This window comes from Passer domesticus, chromosome 20 (assembly GCF_036417665.1).
Source record: "Passer domesticus isolate bPasDom1 chromosome 20, bPasDom1.hap1, whole genome shotgun sequence".
Lineage (NCBI taxonomy): Eukaryota > Metazoa > Chordata > Aves > Passeriformes > Passeridae > Passer > Passer domesticus.
The window spans coordinates 3,344,498-3,356,351 of NC_087493.1; the positions used below are offsets into that span (position 1 = coordinate 3,344,498).

Here is an 11,854-nt window from a genome sequence, read left to right on the forward strand (position 1 = left end):
AGAGCTGCTGGGGCAGTTGGTGACATTACAGCTGATCCAAGAGACATTTCTATATCACAGTAATATTTTCCAGACACTGTGTTTTCCACTCCAAACCAATATAAAATTTAATAGAAATTCTGTCATTTAAAATTCAATAGAAAAATTAGTTTTCTATTGGTCATTCACTTCCAGTGATCCAACTAGGAATGTGTGATGATCCAGCAACCCTTGTTTTCAAACAGAAATCACTCCTTTGGGCTGTCAGTTTGCAGACAACCATCACAAAATCCTGAGGAAGAGCTGACCCTGGACAGTGGGGTGATGATGGTCATCACCATCACCACTGAATCCTAGAATGGTTGGAAAGGACCTTAAAGCTCATCTCATTCCAACCACTGCCATGGGCAGAGACACCTTCCACTATCCCAGAGTGCTCAGAGCCACATCCAGCCTGGCTTTGGACAGTTCCAGGAATGTTTTATTTTTCAGGACAGTTCCTCAGATGGAAGATCTCCCATTCCCAGGCTTGACCCTTGAATAAACCCAGGCTTAGGAAAGGGTTTTTTTACAAGGACAATTGTTACAAACACTGAGGACAACTGAGAGCAGAGGGCTCAGTGTCCCCTCAGAACAGAGCTCAAACCCCATGGCCTTACAGCCCCAAAGAATCCACCACCAGCCACCCTGCAGGTAACTCCCTGCCCTGGAAGACTCCAGGATCTCAAATCCTTTGGCTGGAGAGCTGACACTGCTCAGCTCCCCCTCTCAGCAGAGTGGCAGGGAAGGGGGACAGGACCAAAACCCACCCCAGAACCATCAGTGCAAACAGGGAAGTGCTTTGTCCCCATGACCCTGTTTTCAACCACAGGCCATTGCATAACAAGCCTTTTAAAAATAAAACTTCTTTTAAAGCACCCTTCTTTTCTTTTTCTTTTACATTATGAGAGGTTAAGTGGAAGCAGCAATTTTTTTTTTTTGCCGTATTTTGCTTTAAACCAATGAAACTTAATGTTTATAGCAGTCTAGGAGCTGGAAACCCAACTTGAGAAACACTTAATGTTTAGATCTACTTTGTGGTTGGAAAAAACAACTTTTTAAGCGCTCCAGCAAGTGGAAACAGCCACCCCTTGTAAACAAATCTTTAGCATTAAGATATTTCTTAGCAGCGGAAAACCTTAAGTGCAGGGAGACGTTTTTGTGAGGCATTTCAAAGTGATCAGAGGCCGCTGGCAGAGCCACGCTCTGTCAGCAGGGACGTCAATGATCGATGCAGATGAAAGAGTTTCCATCCAGGATGCTTGCTGGATGTTTGTTTCCCAGTCCTTTACTGTATTACACACATCACTCACATCCACCTCGGGCTCCACTTCCAGCCCACGTTGCTCCAGTTTCGTGTTTTGGGGTCAGGGAAGTTAAACCAACACAAACAGCGAGGAGTCGGGCAGCAGGATGAGAAATATTGGTTGTTTTCTGCAAGTACAGTAAAATTTCCCAGCCGTGAGATAAAGGCTGCCAGATATTCCAGCAGTGACCTTGGAAAAATAATACAACAACCTGCTCAGGCCATGTTTTGCCTCCAAAACCTCATTTCAACCCTAGTCATGTGCTCTGGAGCTGCTGCCCCTTCAGCCCTGTGGGTTGAAGTTCCCTGAGCTCAGCTGTGTATGGGAATTTTTTTCCCCAAAGAAACAGTGGAAGTCCCATCACCAGACAATTAAATGCATCCAATGGCTGCTGGCAGGAAGGATGAACTTTTGCCACCCTTTGGGATGGAAATCTTCTGCATGGATGGGGCAGGGCCACTTCCTTGGGGAATGTTCCAGTTGGGAGCAGCTGGGATGGGAAAGCACCCAAGGCTGCCCTCCTGCTGTCTCACCATGACATGGATACCCTTCTCCCTAAAATAGACAAAAATTGGGAAACGCTCCCATTGAGCTTTTTGCACAGCCACCAGTCACAGAAGTGGCCAAAATCTGGGAAGGGATTGGTGTTCCCTTCTGCCAAAAGCAGCCTAAAGAGTGGGAAAGCTCCTGTTGAAGTGGGAATTTTTGCACAGCCACCACTCATGAAATGAGCTAAAAACTGGGGAAAGCTCCTGTTGAGGTGGGAATCTTTGCACAGCCACCACTCACAAGCAGCCAGGATGGGAAGAGGTTGGTGTCCCCTTCTCCCAAAGTCAGCCAAAAACTGGGAAAAACTCTGGTTGAGGTGGGAAATTTTTGCACAGCCAACAATCCCAAAAATGGCCAAAAACTGGGAAAAGCTTCTGTTGATCTGGGAATTTTTGCCTAGCCAGCAGTCGCAAAACAGCCAAAAACTAGGACGAGATTGGTGTCCCCTTCTCCCAAGAGCAGCCAAAAAGTGGGAAAAGCTCCTGTTGAAGTGGGAATTTTACATAGCCAGCACTTCCAAGTGTGGCCAAAAACTGGGAAGAGCTTCCATTGAGGTGGGAATCTTCGCACATACACCACTCACAAAATCACCCAAAATATGGGAAGAGATTGGTGTCTCCTCCTCCCAAAAGCAGCCAAAAATTGGGAAAAGGCCCTGTTGAGGTGAGAATTTGGCTGAGCCACCACTTCCAAGCGTGGGACGAGGTGGGATTTAGGAAGTGCAGTCCCAGCACCAAAGGGATGCTGTGGCAGCGAGGTGTCCATGTGACCCTCACCCAAAGGAAATGGCCGTGTGTCCCTCACCCAAATGAGGTGTCCGTGTGTCCCTCACCCAGAGGAGGTGTCCATGTGTCCCTCACCCAAATGAGGTGTCCGTGTGTCCCTCACCCAAAGGAGGTATCTGTATGTCCCTCACCCAAAGAAGGTGTCCGTGCGTCCCTCACTCCAAAGAGGTGTCCATGTGTCCCTCATCCCAAAGAAGGTGTCCGTGTGTCCCTCACTCCAAAGGAAGTGTCCATGTGTCCCTCACCCAGAGGAGGTGTCTGTGTGTCCCTTACCCAAACGAGGTGCTCATGTGTCCCTCACCAAAACAAGATGTCCATGTGTCCCTCACCCCAAGGAGGTGTCCATGTGTCCTTCACCCCAAGGACGTGTCCATGTGTCCTTCACCCCGAGGAGGTGTCCATGTGTCCCTCACCCCAAGGAGGTGTCCATATGTCCTTCACCCCAAGGAGGTGTCCGTGTGTCCCTCACCCTAAGGAGGTGCCTGTGTGTCCTTCACCCCAAGGAGGTGTCCGTGTGTCCCTCACCCAGAGGAGGTGCCTGTGTGTCCCTCACTCCAAAGAGGTGTCCGTGTGTCCCTCACCCAGAGGAGGTGTCCGTGTGTCCCTCACCCAAGGAGGTGCCCGGTGCCAGGCGCTGCTGGTGAGGCTGGGAGAGGAGCGGTGTCCAGCGCTCTGCTCCTGCTGCCTCATTTCCTTCGAAACAATTGGAGCTTTGATCCCGTTCTGTGAGCCAGGACCCGCCGCTGTTCTCACTGGGCGCCCTCGGCAGGGCTAAAAAAAACCCCCTGAGGCACCAACAATGAGGAGGAGAAGCCGCTGCCGCTGACTCAGCCCCTGCCCCAGGTTAGGTAATTTCCTTGCATAAATCTCTTTTCAAGGAGGGCTTTAAACAGACCTTAACCAGGACCAGACTTCTCTCCCCTGAATTTGATCCTGAGGAAATACCTGATAATAAACAAATACCTTGCTGGGATCCTCAGCCTTGCCAGGAATGACAGTTGATTTAAAAATCACTTTTTTTTTTTTTTTTTTCATTTTTCCCCTTCTGTTTTCTCACTTTATCCTGTTAAAAAAAATAACTCCAAGGAAATTGTAGCCATCCAGGGCTAGGAAGGTGTTGCAGAACAAACAAGTCCCAGCAAGGGCAGCATCCGTGGTGGGATCTCATTTCAGGGCTGCGTGTCTTCACTTTCCAAACACCTCCACTGCTGCCTCATGTTGGATTTCCATTTGGATTTGGACCAGCATTTGGACATTTCCAGGATTGTTTTAAAGACAACAAGGCTCATCAAGCTGCAGTGATGCATCCTATGGGAAGCTTGGGTACCTGGGACTACTACGCCTTGGCTGCCCTTGAGTCTGATTTTCTAAGAAAATACATCTAAAAATCAAACTCAAGGTGTGCAAAGGGCTTTTATCAGCTGGGCAGAATGTGATTCCAGTTTGTCTCCCTGAATTCCCCCAGTAATTTCCCATGGAAAAAGGAAAATTTCCAGCCCCAAACCTCTGTCCCAGCTCACTCCCACTCTGGCCACTTTCAGGGATGGGTTGAGTTATTGACCCCATTGTTTGTGTTGCTGCTACAGTTTGTAAATTCTCAGAATATGAGACTAAATAGACTTGGGATTATCACCATAATGACCCAATAATTTATGGAAAATTTGTTTATAGTTGGTGACCAGCAGGGAACAGCTGAACAGAGGGAAATGCAAGGTGCAGGGAATGTGCCACTCATTCCTGTCCTGCTCCACCTGTTCCCAGCTCAATCCCTGGAGCAGGTGAGGAGGGGAATTGCCACAGGTGAGGTCAGTTATCCATAGGCATGTGGATGTGTGGGGTTTTTACATCCCTGAGGAATTTTCCTGGCTAGAAAAAGCTTCAGGCAAGCTCTTAAAGAATGGCTGTGGCTCTGCCATGAGGTATAAAGACATCAGTGCCTTCTAGTTGCTGCAGTTTTGGGGGTCTTTTAGATTACTTTTTTTCTGGTGATAAAAGGTAAAGTTTAATTCTTTTTTATCCATAGTTTAGGGATTTTATTAGGAGAGAGAGACCATTTTCTGGACCTCATGTGAGAGCTGATGATGTTCATGACCCTCTTGGAAAAGCAGGCTCTTGCAAAAGAGCCTCCACTGGGGAAATGCTTCAGGAACTTGTTCTGGGATAACTGAACTGTGTCATGTGCAGTCGTGTCCATCAGCAAGACACAACTTACATCACCTGCCAGGAACTCAGCCTTCATCTGCAGATCAGAAAATTGCCTAAATCTGTGATTTAATTGAGTCAAATTTTCAGTTCTTACTTCCTGTGCTTAACCCTTGGATCACTCCTGGCGTTTCATGTCACAGCCGTGTCGGTGTCTGGGAGATAAGTTTCCTCCAACAAATGGTTTATTATTCTCTATAAGGGATTAACAGAGGTGTTTAAACCCCTGTGGTTGTATCTGCTTTGAGGATTAAGGGGATTTTGGAGCAGTGATATCACTGGGCTTCAATGCAATTTATGTGGTGGTAAAAAGACATGAAACTGGGAGGTGATGTCAGAGTGGTGTTGGGATGGGTGGGGGTGTGGGGTCTGTCTGAATCCTGTCCAGAAATTATCCCACTATCAGAGAGGAGGAATTGGACTTTCTTTCATTTAAATCAAGCTCTCTTTATAAATATCCACACCAGTGCCTTGACATTCAATGGAGTTTGCAAGTTGTTCACACTGGGTGGGAGAGGTAAAACCTCCCTGGCACAAACTCTGTTATGTTTCTATCAAAGATCCAGCCTTTATCCTCTGATTTGCCTCTGTCAAAAAAGATAAACCCCACATTTCTCAGACCAGTTTAATTCCCACCAGTATTTATGTATCTAAGAGGTTTCCCTGACAGTACATAAAATTAAAAGAAGAATCATTTAGGAAAAAACATATCAGTAATGTAATCCCTCATTTGGGTCTGTGCCTCAATTACATCTATTTCATTCTGACTTTCTGCCCAGGTTCCAGTGGAAAATTCTTCTTTTTTCCATTTAAAAAAAAACCCACTTTCTCTGAAGGCAACCAAACCAGCAGAGCTTTTCTTTCTCTCTCCCTGTTTTATCCAACTCTGAGCACCATGGTTTTCACTTAATTCCCTTTTTCTCCTAATCTAGTTTTATACCCTCTGGTGAGGACAAAGATGCTCTTGGTGTTGCTTTAAGTTGATCACAGCCAATTCCAGATTTTTTTCCCCCTTTCTTTGCTCACCAAAGCTCTGGGCTCAAACATGTTGGTTTAGGAGTTGTTTGCAGGTATGGCCAGGTCTTTCCATCCTAAATTAATGTTGAGTTCAAAATGAAGTTTGTACTTTTGAGTTTTGCCTCTTAGATGTGACAACTCTCAACAATTACTTTGCTCCCTGAGCAAGGAAACACCCAGGTTTAAAAGAACAACCACTTGCATTTCTTCTTTAATGCTTCCAAAATAAAAAAAAAGCCGTGTTTAGATTGATTGCTGTGGATGTCTCCTATAATCATTAAAAGCAGTTTGAAAGCCAAGAAAGCTCTAAGTAATTGCTGCAGGGCTGCCAGGTCTTGTCTGTGCTGAGTGAGAGGAGAGCTCGGGGTGCCTGCACTGGGTGATCTGAGCAGAGCTCGGGGGTGCTGCGAGGAAAAGCTCCACCACACCCTTTCATCCCCTCCAAAACAAACATGAAAGCAAGAAGAAGTGGATATCTCTGCTATTGCTTTTCAGTGTGCCTTTTTGAAGATGTGATATACGAAGATTTCCTGTAATTACACGCAATAGCTGGAGGGGAAACAGCAGGGGAAGACAGCGAATGAAAGTCAGAAAAATTAATTCATTTAAATCTGTCACTAAGGCCTGCACGAGCCAACCTGTAAATAACTCCACAGCTGAAGGAACTTTGTTTGCATAACTCAGCTCAAACCCCACAAAGCTGAGGGACCCAGCACTTTTCCCTTCACTCCTTGCACACGAAGTGCTATTTGAGCCACTAATATTCTGCAAAGCTGCCTCTGCACAGAGCTGGGGGGATGAAACAGCTCCCTGTGCCAGCCTAAAATTAGCACCAGAGAGATTGGGCTCTCAAGTGCCTCATCCCCTTGCTCCTCTCACAACAGGGTTGCTAAACCACACCCAGAAAACACAGGAGCCACGGGGAATGGGAAGGCATCTTTATTAGGGCTTATTCAACTTTGTAGAATGAATTGTTTTTTTGACACTGCAGCAAAACACACGGAAGCAATGGATACAAATGCAGCTCCAGATACAATCCATATACACAGCAGTAAAAGTCAATTTACATCCAGAACCATACATGGAAGTGCAAATACAGACCAGTACAGGGCACTACAAGCCAAATGCAGATGAACACAATATCATTTTTGGCTGCTGAGCACCAGTTAATGACATCAGTGGTTCCTGGGACATTGCACAAAGCCAAGCAGAGCACCTTTGGTTCAGGAGATGAATAATCCCAGCACTCCCTCCTCCCTCCCAGCAGCTCCACCTAAACTATCCCACCAGGATGGCTGGAGGAGGTTGTTCAGGAGCTGGTGGACCTCAAGCTTTGCCATAACCATCTGCAGATGGCAGAGAATGGGAGTGGGAGAGAGGCAAAGTGTCTCCCTGGCACCCACAGTGACAGTGTGGAGTGTTGGGGGTGGCAGTGCCACCATGGCTGGGCTGGGGACACCCCATGGGCCACGTGCCACCTCTGTGAGGTCAGGGTGTTGGTGCTCCTGGTGGGAAAGGGCAGGGAGAGCTCAGCAGGAGCAGATCCAGAGCCCTGTGCCACTGCTGGACAGGCAGTGGGTGTCACTGCCACCATGGGCTGTGCAGAGGTGTGGGCACCTCCAGAGGCTGCTGCCTGTCGTAGTTGAGACAGTCACAACACAAAGCAACACACTCCATTTTCAGAAGGCTTCAGACCTGGCTTTATTCTAGCATTCAAGCTTTCTATACATTTTTTAAAAGCTCATAAGTTTACACTTTGCTCATTGGTCAGGAAAGACAAAGTGCCCATTGGAACAAGCAGTTGCAGGTTTCTCTTATTTTTCCTTCTTCCTTTCTTGGTTTCTGTGTCAGTGACCTTGGTAGGAAATTCTTCCAGGGGTAAACATGGATTCTCTTATCATGGATCCTCTCTGGCTCACAGAAGGGGCTGTAAAACCTCTTCCACAGCTGCCCCCCACCCTGATGAGCTGTTGGATGGCTCCTCTGCAATCCCATCTCTGCTCTGCATGGGCTGCACCCCCAGGCACAGGATCAGCCCGTGGACAAACACAGGAGCTCCCTGAGGAGCAGAGCCTCTCCTGTGCCTGTGGGATGTGGCTCCTGCAGCTCTCCAGCACCTTCTGATCATCACGAAGGCAGTGCTTGATGCCCTCAGAAGGTGGGAACACAATGACAACAGGGGACATCAGCTGATGATCCCTGTGGGTCCCTTCCTGCCCAGGCTATTCCATGGTTTTGTGATGGGGCATCCATCAGAGCAAAGAGGTGGCTTTTGGGTTAAAGAAAATGCAACCCAGAGACCAGGAGGCATGGGAGGACAGAAGGGAAATGTCTCTGATTTTTCATAACCACTTTGAAGGGCTCCAGCATCAATTGCTGTTTCACAGCAGGATTTCAAAAACTCATCACAGGAAGTTTAGGTACAGGAGGAACAGCCAGAGCCAATTTCTCTGGTACTTATCCCATGGAAAATGCTGCTAATGCCTCATATCCTGGGAGCCTGAGCTGATCCCAGCTGGCCCAGCTTGTCTGGAGGCGTTTCTGCAAGCATGACCTATTAATTTTTGTTTATTGTTATTTCACCACAAATCCTTCCCTGTCTCCTGTGACAAGGAGGCATTTGGGCAGCCAGCACACAGGGAATGGAGAAATTCCATGGCATTGTTTTCAGGTGGGCTAGGCAGAGGCTCTTTGCTGTCAGCTTTCACTTTATTAGGTATCACCAGGAAAATAATTTAGAAATTAGAATTCAACTAAGAAATCATAATAATTCAATATAATTCAACTAAGAAATTATAATTTAACTGAAGCCCAGCCCAACAGCAGCAAAATTTCAAATATCCAGATCCTCCAGTAGATTTAGAAAAAGAAGTCAAAGGCCCTGTTTCCTTTAGTGAACATTTTTTAAATCTCTAAATCTCTTGGTTTTTAATCCTAGAATAACACCTGAAGTACAGGGACACTTCTCTCTTTTAATCTCAACAGTTCCAAGCGCAGATTCGTTCTGGGGAAATCTGAGAGGCTGCCTCAGGCTCAGATAAGTGATGGGGAGTTGGCAACTTTGTCCTGTTAAATTCATCCTCCAAACTCAACCCAGCCATGGAGACCCCATAAATTTTGATGGGGCTGATGAGAACCAGGGGATGTTTCATAGCAGGAGGAATTCTGACTCCAACATTTCACCTCCAGGTCACAAAGAGCAGTGTCCTAAGAATAGTCCCAAAATTTTCCATCATTTAAGGTTCATGTCAGCTCTGCTCAAATAGGAATAACTTTTTAGGGCTTTTTTTTTTAAATATGTTTGACCAAATATATGTTGGCAACAGCAGTGCTGCACTCACTGCAAGATGATTTCTGCTGATAAAACTCTAAAACCTTCCCCACATAAAATCTTCAAGTTTGACTTCTAATGGAAAAAAAAAAGCCAGCATATTCCTAAATTTATTAAGAGATTCCTGAGTTTCTGACTGGCTTTTTGCAGGGTTAAAGGTTGATCAATATTTTAGACAACCTAAAGCCCATTTCAGCTTGAGTGTGTTTGGAATGACGAGTTCCAGAGTTAATGTGGGGTGAGGGTGAAGCTGGAAAGCTGCAAGTGAAGTTCAGCTTGTTATTAGAGAGCTGAAAATATATGGAGGGAAAATCTATCATCTTCATTTTCCACATGATTTCAAAGAAAAGAAAAAGAAACCACTTAGAGTTAAAGCTCTGAAAAAAAGATCACCTCTAATTCCAGAAGTTATGGGCCTATAAATCAGTCAAATAATACAGAGCTGGCCACCAGAAAAATACATCTTTGAGTAGCAATAACTGAGAAGGGAGATTCTCTTATTCAAGGGTTGTTCATAATTCACTCTAATTGGTGGGAAAGTGAGAGCTGAAACAACTTCATTCATTCACAATTGCTGATGTTATTATTTCAGGATAAAAATAGTGGCTTTGATGAAAACCATCTGGTGTCAACAGGAATCGTCCCTGGTCAAGTACCAGCTTGGGGCAGGGGGATGGTGTTTGGAACTGAAAGCTTGGCGGGTTCCAGCTCAGGTATAAATCCCATTTTTAATAAGAATAGTGGTGTGAAGAGAAGTGGCTTTGCCTGATTTTACAGAGTTTTGAGGTCTTGGTCATGATACATTTGTGTGGTGTGGGTGACCAGGAGACAGGGCTGTGAGGAGGAGCTCCTGAAACTCCAGGAGGAAATAAAATCATCCCAGTTGGAGTATCTTGAGCTGGATGATGAGTTTTAGAAGGGGATTATCAGCAGGGCTGGCAGGAGGGTGGCACTTTTTAACCACCCCATGGTCTGCTCAGCCTCCAGGATCCAGAGGGGAAAAAACCCAGAGCTCCTTTCTCTGTGCTCTGAATGTCTCTGGAGAGCAGTGTGGGACATTTTCTGGGGCTGACTGTGGGATCACAGGTTTTAAAAAGCCCTTTTTTAGAGGCTCCTGGGCTGCAGCACTCACCTGATTCTCCTCAAAAGTTCAGCTCAAACCTCTCCCAAATCAAATCTTTCCCTGAGCATCCTCCGGGCCTTGGAGGGGAGGGGGCTGCTCATTGACACTTTGGGTTTTAATCTGCAGCCAAAACAGGAACAAAAGGGAAAAAAACTTAAAAAAAAAAAAAAAAAAGATCCTTGCACGTGGTTTTGGGAGCAGCTGGAGCCTGGGGGAGCCCATCCCAGTGGGATCCCAGTTGTGACTGGGAGCACTGAGGTCCTGGCGTGGGTGTGGGGTGTTTCTGTGAGCTCAGACCCTGCTCCCCAGCCCTGGGGGCCTGTCTGTCAGCACTGCCATCCCATGTGTGTCCCCACATCAAAGCCCTGCTGCCTTCCTACTCGGGGAAAACAAATTTCTGGCTGCATGCTCTTTATTTTAGCATGTTTTTGGTGTTTGAATGATTGCTTTTCTACTTGGAGAAAGCCTGAGGGGGCTGGTTTGTCTTATCAGGAAATGAGAATGAATTTACTCGGGTGCTGTCTCATCACTGGTTCATTTTCACTCCACGGTGCCCCAGAGCAAGGGCTGAGGCTGCTGATGGAGCCTGGACAAAGCTGCTGCCCAGGGAAAGGTTCTGCTGAACTCTGTGCAGATAGAGGGACATGTAAGGGGGTTGTTGTTGCTAGAAATTGAGTCATTTTAGACAAAAATTAGCAAAGTGTCCCAAATTTAAATATCCCAAATCAGACTGTGCTTTTAAGAAGTTTCTTCACACTCTCCTCCCCTGGCCTCTTGGAGAGATAAGGCTGGGCTGTTTGAGTGGCTGAAATTTTCAGTGGCTGTCTCACAGAATGCCTGGAGATCCCCATGGAGAGCCTTTAGGACTCTTCCCTGCTCCTGGATACTCATGGATTCACAAACTGCTTCTGATTCATTAGACATTAGCAGTCATTAGTGCCAAAAGGAATCCCCAAAGTTATGAAATCATGGACTGGTTTGGGTTGGAAGGGACGATAAAGCTCATCTCATTCCACCCCCTGCCATGGCAGGGACACCTTCCACCATCCCAGGCTGCTCCAAGCCCTGGCCTTGGACAGTTGCAGGGATCAGGGACCTCCAAATGTGGTCACCCTACAGATTTTAGACTTGAAGCTGAAGTTACAGCAACACCAGCCCTTGCTGAGCAGCAAATTCCAGCTTTATCCACTTTTATTTCCTTTGGGCTCAGGTGTGCAGGCTCTCAGTGTTCCTGAGCATCACTGCCTGTGCCCAGTGATGTCACAGAGAGTGACAACAGCCAGCCCTGCACTGCCAGGCCTCTCCAGTGTGGGTAAACTCAGCACCAGCTTAGTCACAGACACTAGAGCAGCCTTTCAGGAGGATTCCATTTGGTGCTCAGCAGTGAATCACAGCAGAGATAATATCCGAAGCAATTTCAGCTGGAAGGGCAGCAATGAGTGGCTGTGGGCAGGGACAGACAGAAACACTTCCCATGCTCCTCAGCTCTGGCTCAGTGTTTGCTGGGTTATTTGGACAAATA

The 11,854-nt window shown here is 46.7% G+C and overlaps 2 long non-coding RNA genes across 2 annotated transcripts; both read right to left on the reverse strand.

Annotated features, from left to right (window-relative positions):
* Nucleotides 1-6,801: 6,801 nt before the first annotated feature.
* LOC135284443 (uncharacterized) lies at nucleotides 6,802-7,435 on the reverse strand. Its single transcript, XR_010349837.1, has 2 exons — nucleotides 7,166-7,435; nucleotides 6,802-7,063 (listed from the first exon to the last, which is right to left on the reverse strand). It is a non-coding gene; the product is annotated as an uncharacterized LOC135284443 (long non-coding RNA).
* A 728-nt stretch (nucleotides 7,436-8,163) lies between these two features.
* LOC135284240 (uncharacterized) lies at nucleotides 8,164-11,510 on the reverse strand. The gene is made up of 3 exons (XR_010349680.1): nucleotides 10,844-11,510; nucleotides 10,342-10,452; nucleotides 8,164-9,085 (listed from the first exon to the last, which is right to left on the reverse strand). It is a non-coding gene; the product is annotated as an uncharacterized LOC135284240 (long non-coding RNA).
* Between the last annotated feature and the right edge of the window lie 344 nt (nucleotides 11,511-11,854).